Source organism: Rhamphochromis longiceps, linkage group LG15 (genome assembly GCF_057381845.1).
Source record: "Rhamphochromis longiceps isolate RC_006_pf linkage group LG15, R_longiceps_female_GT1.1, whole genome shotgun sequence".
Taxonomy (NCBI): domain Eukaryota; kingdom Metazoa; phylum Chordata; class Actinopteri; order Cichliformes; family Cichlidae; genus Rhamphochromis; species Rhamphochromis longiceps.
Window position 1 is genome coordinate 42,631,320 of NC_140571.1, and position 12,252 is coordinate 42,643,571.

The window sequence follows — 12,252 nt, forward strand, 5'->3', positions numbered from 1 at the left end:
TCTTCACCCCCCTCATTACCATGGTGACAGATTTGCATGGAGCGATGGCTCTTTCTGCCTCCCTTTTCATCTCACACACACACACACACACACACACACACACACACACACACACGCACACGCACACACGCACACACGCACACACACACAGACACGCACTGCCGCAGTCAGTGCAAAGCACTGACTGCAGAAAGAGCTGCTCTGGAGAGGCAGGCCAATCATACAGAGAGTTAACGAGCGCTAACGGACCCCCTGTTAAAGGTACTGTTGCTATGGAAACAACTGATTCGATGCATGTGACCCCAATATGAGTCGACTGCATGAGATGAGAAAGGATGAAATAATCACAGTGAGTAGACAAACCTTTATTAAAAATACAACTAAACCAACAAAAAACTAAACAAACACCTCCGCCAGTAAACCTTAAACCATCACTGCAATGCCAACGCACACACACACACACACACACACACACACACACACACACACACACACACACACACTAATCCAGTCTTGCTGGATTCGAGGAGAAGGCTGAAAGTCATTAACCTTCACAGAGGCCTGACAGGACTGATGATTGACTCGGAGAGAGAGAGATGCTAAAAGAAAATCCTGTGTCAGCATTTAGACCGCAAGAGAGGAAACAGAAGGAAAGGAGGAAGAAAGAAAGGACGTTTAAGAAAGACCAGTGAGAAAGACACAGAGTAAAGAAAGGAAAGATCAATGACGAATGAAAGACAATGGGAAAATCTAAAAGTCAAAGTCAACCAACCACGTGGTTTAAAAGCAAACACCGAATGATGGGAAATGAGAAACAAAAAGCTTAAAATTAAGCAAAACAGAAAGAAAGAAATACACAGTGAAAAAAATTACTAGAAAGACAAAAGGCAGAAAGAAAAAACCACGTGTTTCTGTGTTATTGCTAAGAAAGAATGGAAGGATAAAGGAAAAAGAATAAAGAATAAAAACGATCAAATAACAAACAAACGCTGAAACCTGCTGACATGGTAAAAGCTGCAGCTCAAAAACACATGAATGAATTCAGATGTACGTCATAAATCTTCAGCATTTAAAGATTTCCAAACTGAGCCACTTCTGTCTTCACAACACCTGGAGGTGACTGAATGTGACAAAATGTTGCTGATTTTTTATGCTGCACGTAGGAGAGTGCAACATTACGAACACCAGCTGTCCCATTTTCTACAGAGGAAGCGCGTTTGTTAGCTTGTTTCAGTCTAAACAGCTGAAACAAAATAAATCATGTTGGTTTAATAATACAATCTGGTGCTGATTGAATATGCAACATAAAGTAGTTTTAAACCCGCAGAAAAACACTGACAGGATGCTGGCTCCATTTTCCTCCTCTTTCTTTCACCCTTTCTTTCATGCCTGGAGGATGCGGTTGCCACAGTAACCAGACAGTCCCAGAGGAGACAGAGATGTAGGGAGATGGAGGATGGGAGGATATGGGGGTGGAGCAGGTGGCAGGATTGATCGACTCTCACTTTGTTCACGAATATAAAAATAAAGCAGGTTACAAACCTCGAACTGGGACTTCATGAATAAACATTTTACATCCAAGTGGGTCAAACTCACAGAGGGGAGATTTCTGCACAGAAAGTCTCATTGTTATATATTTACTTGAAATATATTTTACTGTGAAACACTGAAAACGAGTGCTGTTCAGGCCTCTTCAACCCTGATTATGTCTTTTTGATTAACTGTAGATACTTGATGCAAGAAACTGTTGGTTCTTTGTTTTAAATATATTATAAGAAGAGTTCTACATAAACTCATAAAACACTAATAATAATAAGCCTTGCAGTAGTGCTTGTTGTGATTTGGTAAATAACAGATGACTGCAGTGATCGTTGTGTACGCAGCTCAATATCAGTCAAAACAATGACTGAGCTGCACTGATGCAGGTACTGGAGGCTGTGTATGCAGTGCATGATGTTAGTGTACATACTGTGCACCTGTTTAATGACAACAATGAGCTACAGCTAGCTCTTAAATACCTTCATGTTATGTTACTTATGTGTTATGCTAGTGCGCTATCATATGATTTAGTCCTATTGATCGCTTGATATAGTTTGATATATTTTTATGATTAATTAATTAATGACTCAACTGGATCTCAATTTAAAAATGTACCATTAGGTTATGAATATTAGAAAGTTATGTTGACACTGAAGGAATCACTGTTATCAAAAGTTCACCAGGCGAGGCACAGAGAAAGTTTAATAGATAAGAAGAAAAAAATTTATTTTTTATGTCTCTACCATAAAGGGAAGGATGTTTATCAAGTCCTAACAGCTACTAACTGTTAATAAAATGCTGCTCTGACCGGTTGATCAGCTTCAGGTTTGTCACGTGAGGCCTGGAGGAGGAACAGATGGATGGATGATGGATGAAAATTTTGCTCCAGCAAAGCGAGCGCCTCTTTATTAACCACAACAATCAGATACTTCCTGTCAGCAACACCAAACAGCTCTGCTGCTGCTGTTGTTGATGAAATGTGAGACTGAATGGTGGAGGCTGCTACGGAAGAATAAGCGTGAGAGTGAAAAGCATGGAAGCAGATGCTGATCGAAGAGGTGATTGATTTGATGACATAACAGTGAAGCAGTCAGTACAAACAGCTGCTCCTGTTGTGATGAGCAGACTCAGCGACAGGACGAGAGGACGTGTCAGCGAGCAATAACGCAGAAACACGTTCCTCCATCTTTGTTTTATGCTGCAGAAGTCGACCTCCTACAAATGACCTACATTCTCATGCAGGTGAAGCAAATACAGCAACGCAAAACCAGCTGAATGATGCAGCAAATAAATCTGCAGCACTGTTGATTAATCACATTTTTATGAATCTACTTTCATCTGAGCTCAATTTATTTGCGCATTTTGATAAAATTCTTCTTTTGGCTTTTCGTCCTTTTTCTCAAACTGCAAGAACATCTGGAATGCCATGAATCCAACGCTCAATCACAAAAAGTTCCCTCACTGAGAGCAAATAGCAGCAACAGCTTCAATCCCAAACAGATGATGGAATGAAGGTCAAAGGTCAGAGGTGACAGACTAAACTGATGCCCAGTCTGACAGAAAACACTAACCCCTACATAGCATAAGCTCCTCCTCCAACTTTCCAGCTCAGAGATCTGTCTGCGAGTCTCGCTGAGTCCGAGAACCAACGTTGCCAGAGGTCAGATGACCTTTTCCTCTGATTCAAGGAGGAAAATCAACAGAAATATGACAGAACGAAGGGGAAACAGACTGGACGTCAGTGCATGTGCACTGTGCTCATCAATAACAGTTTTGAGTGACTGTCTGAGAGCATATTTAAAGTAAACAGATAAAATCAGCTCTTCACTTTGAGCAAACCAGCTGATCAGCTCACTGATTTCCTTCCTTTGATGCTGGTTTCCCACAGAAAATTATTTTGTCACATTATTATGCAGGGATGCTGCCGTTTCATTAGACTTTTCTTTTGATTTGAAGTGGCAGGCGGCAAACCAGAAGTGGGAATAACCCTGTCATGTGACCTACTACAACAGGGTTACAAGCATAATGACTCTGAAAGGCGTTTCAGGCTAAAGGCCGTTCAGAATGATCAAACAAGATTATTCAAAAACAGCAATATGCAGTTATTTTGCTATTCACATGTAAAAATGAAAAATAGATGACTTTGGTGGAGGACACAGGCTCACCCGGCCTGGACCAGCAGTGTTTTTGACCACACAGCCCGTCTCACAAGGACGACTGCAGGAAGTCAGCGAGTGCAGGAGGGGAGTCTAGATGACAGTTGCAGCAGACTCTCAGGCCGCAGGCAGCCACGCGGCGAGTGACAAAGAGCTGGAGCTGACATCCAACTGTTGTGTACTACAGAGAGCGCAGCGGGAAGAGACCACGATGCAGAGTCAAAAACAACGAGTAATACTCCGTCCATAGGTCACCGTGGCTTGAGCTGAACTAGACTGTGAGCGACTTTGAGCTTTCAGGCAGGGGCGAAAAAGCATTACTGTAATCATTATAATTAATCATTTGAAGTCAAAAGTCGAATTAGAGCTCAGCTCAAATTCTGGATATGAAATCTGTTTCCTTATAAGATCTTCAGCCCCTTTTTGCCACCTCTGTCTCTTTCTTGTCTGACAGTTATAGATCTGAAATGGATCTTTTTTATTATCTTAATCTTAATAGATTGTTTAATAAGAGTGTTCAGCCTTCCATAACACTTTGGTCTTTAGTTGGTTCATTGTCTTTTAAACTAGTTCACTAAAATAAAATAAAACCCCTCATTTTGTGCATCCTGGGATTTGTAAAACCGTGAAAACAGAGTTCAGCATTTCACTGTAACTTGATGTGCAGCAGAGGCTTCCAGTACGTTTTCTCCTGGTTTATCGGTGTGTTACCTAACACAAACACTGTCATACCCACAACACATGAGGAGCCACTGGTGCAACACTTGGGTAACATAACAGGGGTTTCGTGCACTATAGCTCTGTTTTTGTGTCTTTTAAAGCCTCTGTTTATTTCCTGTAAATGAAAGCTCGATGTTTGTTTCCACTTTTTGGTTGGGGCCCGTGAGCTCGGATATTATGATGAGGACTTTATGATAATCTCTGCGTTCTGTTGTCTTACGTACAATTGGAGGAAAATATTTGGAAACAAATCAGAATTAAGAACATTAAAAAAAGAAAAGGTTCACACAGATTGTGAGACATCAGACTGCGTCTCCTCCTACAGAAGACTGAATGAGACTGACTACATCAACACTCGTGTATTTTGGACCGCTGTCTCTGTCTGCAGTGGTCCTTCTGTCTTTCTTAGTTTTCAGTGTTTTTCATATATTTGTTTATCTATTGATATCTGATCTATTATCTATTTCTGCTTGTATTTTCTGTCTGACTCTGACTCTCAGTCTCTAAACCGGGGGCATCATTGACCCGCTGAGGCTTCTTCACTAATCCTTCTATGCTTATTAAAAAAAGCTTCAGAATGGTCCTTTAAATGCAAACTGACAGCTTTGTTTTGTTATTTTCTGTATTTGAGCTACTTCAAAGTTTTCTTTATTCTCTTTATGGATTCATTTTTTACTGTGAAGGGTGTTTCTGAGCAAACAGAGATGTGAGACAGCAGAGGAGCTGCTGGGAGCCACACCCTCCATCTGTGCCAGCAGCCTCCATCACACTCACTATAACAAAGCTTCAGATCACCAGGAAAAGACGTCTACATACAGAACAAATCCCAGAAAACTGAAGGTACTGTCTCTGTTTCTCATGTGATCAGTCAAACCACTAAAGGGCAATAGCCCCACAGTTTCTCTCACATTATTCTCAATAATGTCTGTGAAGGTTCGCAGTCATCATGGTCGCTGTAGTCTAAGGAACTTGGAAAGAAAAGCGTCTGGACTTCTTTAAGTTTCTCTGAAGACGTTAAGAGAGAAGAAAATGATTCAAAATCCTGTAGAGCACAGCACAGAAATCTTATTAAGCTTGGGGTTTAACTGAGAGCAGTCATGCGCCTTTGTTAGGGTCTCAACAGAACCGTGGGCTGGCTTAAAAAACAACTTGAGTTTTGCTGTGATTTAATCAAAGGAAATATTTTTATGATGAAGGATTTGAAATTATTCATACAGTCAAAGCAGCTACTGAGGATGAGATTTTTACAATAGCTCTCATCATGTAATCCAGCTCTCTCTGATGATGAGGCTGGACACTGGAGAAGCAGAGCAGCTCCTGCAATCATCGCTGTAGAAGGATCACAGCACTGACAGCAGAGATTTATCTGTAAATGTAGAATAAATCCCGCCAGCAGTTTAATACTCACACAATACGTTTCTTAATTTTTTATTTGGTTGTTGTTATTCCTCATTATTCATCCAAAAGTTATAGACCCTCTTAAGCTCTGACCCACTACTGCACTTTGTACGCTTGGACTGATTACCACATGGGCAAATGGCCACATACCCAGCACCCTGCAGCCAGTGGAAGCCCACGACAGTTGTTGTATTTCAAATATTTGCATAAAGGGATTTTTGTTTGAATGTTTTCTAAATTGAACAATCTAAGGATTACGACAGAGGTCTAATATTAACTGTTACGGTGATAGTCGTGGAGCATTCAAGGACTACCTGAGACAAGGAAAGTGAGCTGCATCCTCTGACGTACGTGGAGGAAAACAATTCTTAACTGTGGATTAAATTTTGCTAACACATACAGGTGAGACTGCTTAACGAGTATTGTACTGTACATGGTGAATAAAGGACGTAACAATAATTTAACAGGACAAAATGTAAGTATTACATGTTGTAATTGTGAGCTACCTCACATTTTCCTCTACAACTCTGTGCTTGGTACAAATACCAGACACCCTGTTTACAGAGTAGGCAGGTGGGCCTGTGGCAGGTTTGTGTTCAGGCTCGTGATAAACCGTGATCTCCTTTGTCCTTCCAGGGACACAGATATATACTATTCACTATCTCGATCGGTCTCCTCTTACTTACTGACCTACATCTGCCAAAACAGTATTGTCCCTAACGGTACCTTATTCTTATTCTTTCTATGTGTACATAAAGCTGCAAAGAATGTGGAACAATTACTTCTTCTGATGTTTGAACTTTAATTACATTTGATGTTTCTTATGTTTTTATACTGATTTTATATAATTTGCTATGTGTAATTTTAATAAATGTTAAAGGTCGTAAATACAAATCTGATTAAATGTCCGGCCTAAATTCACACGACAGCATTAAGGTGCCATGAAAGTACCTTTTTTTGCACCTTTTTTCATTCCTTTCAGAATTCTTTCCTGTATATTTCCTGTGAAATATTTTCCCTGAAATGCAAAACTTTCATTCAGTTTTATTAAGAAAAATAGCTCTGCTTTCACTCTTCTTTCTAAGGAAAGTTTAGGTGCTTTATTTATCAGAGCCTGGGCCTATTGATGCTCCCCTTTGCCCAATCCAGCTTGTTCAGTAATCCTGGACCCTCCCCTACACCACACAACAGAAAATACAAACCTACAGCAGCTGCACCCTTCATGTTCACCTTCTGCAGGCCTAATCAATGCAATAAATCATTCAGGAGCATGGCCTGCTTTTCTTCACCAATTCACAGATTATGCATGTGCATTAAAAGGAGCATATATGAAAAACAACCAACATAAAACTTCGATCTGACAGACATAAAAGCAGAAGCAGAGCAGCTCCAGAGGAACAATCACCACCACGTATTTTCTTAAAATCAGCACATTTCAATCACGATGAAGACAAACAATAAACAGAGAAACGCTGAAGAAAGCTGCGACAGCTCCAGCAGAATAAATGAATATTTAACAGAGTGGGGTGATGCATCCTTAACCAGTGAACCCAGTGAAACCAGCGCATACTGGGGGAGACTGCAGGAGACCTTCAAGGCCCAAAATGATCACCCAACTTAAAAAAACACCTCACAGTAAATTTCCATGTGACTTTCGGCTGAATGAATATCCATAGAGGATTTTCGATTTGATTTTTTGTTTTTACGATAAAACAGATATTTTTTCTACAGGACGCTTTCTTGTTATTCTTGAATCTGACCTCCTTTTTAGCTGCTGCTTCTCTGACGACATCTATGATTCATCAGCTCCTCCATCCTCCTCCATCCATCTGCATGCATGAAGGAGAAAATACAGCCCTCCCTTCCCTTCCCAACCCCATCACCTAATACCCCGCATGAATGATGGATGAAATGAAAACAGGGTGGAGGAAAACAAGAACATTAAAAATCCGACTCAAACCTGAAATCTCCGCCGCAGCTTTTAAAATCCGGACACATCAGCCTCCTCCCGTCTGACCTGCGCTCATCGGCGAGTCTCTTTATGTCTTTATCCGCTGCGTTTAGGAAGAGAACCACATCTAGTCGGACCGAACCGGACCGGGAGAGGACAGGAGGGTCGGTACGGTCGGAAAAAGCCAGATTATAAGGGAATGAGGGGTGAGATGGAAGCGACAAACCGAGGAGCGGTCGGTCCTTACCTCATGACTCTGAGACTCCGAGCAGAGCTGAAGATCACAGAGAGAAGAGAGAGAGGGAGAGAGAGGAGGGGGGGGGGGGGGGTGGAGGGAGGAGACAGAGTCGGGGGGGGGGGGGAGTTATATGGAAATAGAAAAAGGTTTTGTTAAAGACCGCTGAACTCAGTACAAAAGCAAATCATCCTTTTAATAATAATAATAATAATAATAATAATGGATACTTTATTGATCCCCATGGGGAAATTACTTGTTTTTCTCTGCATTTGACCCATTCACTCAGTGAAGCAGTGGGCAGCCCACTAAGCAGGCGCCCGGGGAGCAGTGTGTAGGGACGGTACCTATTAACAGACGCATCAGTCTGAGAGGGACACATGAATCACACCTCATTAAATGTGGCTAAAAACAGAGAAAGCTCAGATGATATTCAAATGCATGTGGAATAAAAAATATAAAGTCAAAGCAGTGAGACGGGATCCTTAAGGTGAAGACAAACACATTACATAAAAAAGGAATATCTTTTCATTCACTGTTTGAATCACAGCTGGTTTCTATATAAGTTTCCACTGTGTAAAGTTTTTGTGCTTTAAAGATTTAGTTTGATTGCTGAGAGGTTTTAGTTGTTTAGTTGATTATTTGTTGTGTTTGCGTCCTCCTGTGTTCTTGTTCTTCAGTGTAGTTTGTCTCTGTTCTTTAGGTTAGTTCCTGTTGTACTTTGGTAGCTTGTTGTCTCAGGTGTCCTCACCTATTTTTTGTTCCCCTTGTGTCTCCCATTCCCAGTCAGTCCTCACTGTATACGTAGTCCTGCCATTCATAGCTGTAGGTTTGCGTTTCCTGTGCTCCCTGTTTGCCTGTTCGTTGTGTTTTTTGGACTCTAATCAATTGGCTTTGTGTTTCATGGCTCCTGCCTCCTGTGTCTACAGTTATTGCACTCCACACACAACTAACGATGGCAGTTTAGGGAAATCAATCCAACAGCTGTTGGAAAAAAAAGTACACGTAAGACTGCAGAATTAATCAGCCCAACAAGCCAAACTTCACAGTTTCAGGACCAGCAGACTGAAAAACAGCTTTTTTCAGTGCAGCATCAGGCTGTTCAGTACTTACAACAGACCAATTACATGCTCACCACTGTGGAATATTCACCTTATGTGCAATAGCCCCAAACCTAAAACACCTCTGTTATGTCCATTTATTCCACTGCCCACCTGTGCCATCATTTGAGCTGGTATCATTAGATTTTTAATCTCATTTATTGTTTTATGTATGATAGAAGAAAATACAGGATATATATTTCTAGGAATTATATTTTATTCTTATTGTATAAATGTTTATCTTTGTATGCACCAAATACAGCAGTGCTTCTAATTTTGATGCATGTATGTTGTTGCTAATAATGACAATAAAACTTAATATATCTTAAACTTTGAGAATCCAGCTGGTCAGGAAAAGCTTACTCGGCTTACTTTATTGTTTCAAACATTACACATGTTCTTTGGTCTTTTTTTTCTTGATATGATTGTTGGTGTTGTTTCTGCATCATTATAATTTACATTACTCCACAGCTATCAGTGTTATTGACCAGTCGTGTTGTTGGGATATCAGGACTGGAAAAACATTAAACATTTAACCTAAACCAAAATCTTAAAACTGTAGATATAACTGTATAATTCAATAATTTACTCAAATGGTATTTAACCTAACTTATGGCTCTTAAAATATTAGTTTCTAACGGTAACTAAGCAGCAAGTAAAGACACAAATAACACTGAGAAAAAAATCAACTATACCTAGAAATAATAAATCAATGCTGACTTTTGTTTTAACACAGGACCACAGCCTCCCAGGTGGAATGAACCCAGTGATCTACCACAACCTGCTCCTCGCACATCACCTCAGCCGACTTCTGAAAGCGGCTTTAAAGTGTTTCTGTCAGAAATGCCTGAAGACAAGCAGCTCCTGCTGCAGTCTTTTCCTTCACAGCTGCAGAGCTGTGAAATCACAACAGCGTGATTTGAGAATGTGAGGAACGGGAGGTGCACTGATGCTTCTGCACCAAAATAACAAGAATGTTATATGAGAATGTCACACTGTTTATTATAATAATAATTTATTCATAACAAAATAATATTCCTCACATTCATTATGGAGGCTATGTGCTGTGCACAGCATATTTTAATGCAGTACTTGTGATTCATTCTGTTTCTTTAAATTAGAATTAATTAGTTTGTTGTGTTTAGTTCACTTTACAGTCAGGAACTGAATCTCTGCCACTTCCTCCTGCATCCTTTTCCTTCTTGTTCAGAGAAATGTTCACATTGGCTTTGATTGTAGACATTATTTAATAAATCCTTTTATCAGTTTACATGTGTAATTGTAAAGAGCTGATTTTCTTTACAAACATCGCTAAGACTATAGTATTCTTGAAACCTGCCTCTCTGTCTAAATACAAAACCTAAATTTAGCTGCATTCAGGAAATATCTGATCAAACTGGGCAAAACCTCAAATGCATCAAACCAGTTTATCAAGAAAAACATTAATTTCCGATTATGAACAACAACAGTCAAAAAACTGATGAATATTGAAATTCACCTGGCTAAGTTTAGAATAATTATTAAACTGTTAACAGAATGTTTGACAGCCTAATTACCTTTGTTTCAGTATAGTAGACATTGACTCATTACCATCACATAAACGTTAGCTTTGCAGTGCTTCATCGTTCCCGCTAGAGGGAGATAAGTGACCGTGTTTCTATTTTACTTTATCCGGGTCTTTCCAACACATTCAGCATTTTTTTTTTAAATCCATCCGTTCATCCGCAAAAAAAGGAAAAGAAAAGCAGAAGGCTAAGACCACACATTTTTTAGCAGTCATTATCAGTAAAAAGCGATTTTAGCAACACAGTAGCATCCCCTGGCTGCAATATCAGTAATACAGACAATATAAATCAGCTGACTCTGACTTACAAACTGAGGGATACTGTGCACCCATCCACCACTTATACATATGCAACTTATCTGGATTTCCCCACCCAACCCTCCAGCTCTCCTGGCAAACACTGAGGGATTCCCAGCAAGCTGAGCGACAAAATCTCTCCAGTGTATCCTGAGTTTTCCCCGGCGTCTCCTCCCAGGGAGAGATGCCTGAAACACCTCACCTAGGAGATGCCCAGATGTCTACTGGGCTCCTTGCAAACCACCAAGCCCCTCACCCCATGTCTAATGGTGAGCGCAGACATCCTTCAGAAGCAACCCATTTAAAAAAAGGTGCACATATACTTAAATTAATGATTAAATAATACTATGTATTCTTTGACAATAAATGATAGATGAATAATCAGCTGACTCTCCAATGCTTTATCATCTCTTTATGGATGATCAGGAGATAGGGGGGGAGGGGGGGGGGGGGGGGGGGTTGCATCAGCATGTGATTGTGAGTAAGTTAGAAACTAATAAATGTGGCTTACAGTACAACGTGCTTTGAGTGCTCAGTTACAACAGAAAAAGGCTATCAGGAGTACCGATCCCTTTACTCCAGCTCCACCATCTTGGACTGCAGCTGCAGTCTTTTGTTCTCTGCAGCCTTGTAGCGGCAGCAGTTCTCCACCTGCTGGAGGGTCTTATTAGTCAGATCTGGAGCAGATTTCAAACTGTCATCAGCAGCTGCAGTTCAAGACACTGGAGATGGAGTTTGTAAAAGAGGCTTGAGACACATGAGTGATCTTTAGAAATGCCACAACAGTTTAACCTGCAGTCAGGGAAACACAAGACGAGGAGGACCGGAGCCAAGCTGGTTACTACAACTTTGAGAAAAAAAACGGAAACATTAGGAAATCAGTCACATTGTTGTCTCAGGTAGATAATAAAATTAAAGTAAGTCACAAAATATAATATTGCTCTGCCCAAATATAGTCTATTTGTGGGGAACAGTGGACTTGTTAGTCACAAAAGCTTTGTTACACTTCTTGATGGTCCTTTAAGAGTCTAAGTGGGACCATAACTTACAGAGTATCATCATGCTGTGTTCAGTAAGACTTCAAACTAACAATTAAGAGCATGAAGTCATCAGGAAAGCGCTTCCAGCCTCTTCACTTTTCCATGACGCAAAATTTAGATTGTAGCCTGTGATAACTCCAAACACTTACACATAACCATATCAATGTAAACACCAAGATGCAATCCCCAAACCTGCAAGCAACACATGCTTCATCTGTGATATCAGCAGCTCTTTGTCCTCATGCACCACGG

The 12,252-nt window shown here is 40.5% G+C and overlaps 1 protein-coding gene across 1 annotated transcript in view; it reads right to left on the reverse strand.

Moving 5' to 3' along the window:
• Positions 1-8,024, reverse strand: part of apc2 (APC regulator of WNT signaling pathway 2) — a 46,339-nt gene extending 38,315 nt beyond the window's left edge. The window contains exon 1 of the mRNA XM_085381649.1: positions 7,774-8,024. The gene's annotated coding sequence lies outside the window, so the exon portion shown is untranslated. The remainder of the gene's footprint in view (positions 1-7,773) is intronic.
• Between the last annotated feature and the right edge of the window lie 4,228 nt (positions 8,025-12,252).